Here is a 354-nt window from a genome sequence, read left to right on the forward strand (position 1 = left end):
TGTTTGTGATAATTCCTTCCTTCCTTAAATCCTTAAACTTATAATGGGAATATATCATCTTGGAGAGAGTTTTACCGTGCTGACTGTCATAACTGAACAAACTGAACATGTTGAATGAGCGGAGAATGACTGACAGCTGCAGCAGAAGGAAGATGAGTTTCTGTAAACCTCAATTCTGTCCCTCACATTAAGATATGGAATGGCTTCAGATGATATAGCAGGGCTCCAGACTGCAACCATTTTTTCTGCCTGTTTGTGTGCGGTCGCACTGGCGCAACCACCACGTTGGTCAACTCATAAGCGCTGCAATTTCTGTTGCATATGAGAAACATCAAAAGGCAAACGAAACTGAAA

The sequence above is a fragment of the Sinocyclocheilus anshuiensis genome, unplaced genomic scaffold (genome assembly GCF_001515605.1).
Source record: "Sinocyclocheilus anshuiensis isolate Anshui unplaced genomic scaffold, SAMN03320099.WGS_v1.1 scaffold1455, whole genome shotgun sequence".
NCBI lineage: Eukaryota > Metazoa > Chordata > Actinopteri > Cypriniformes > Cyprinidae > Sinocyclocheilus > Sinocyclocheilus anshuiensis.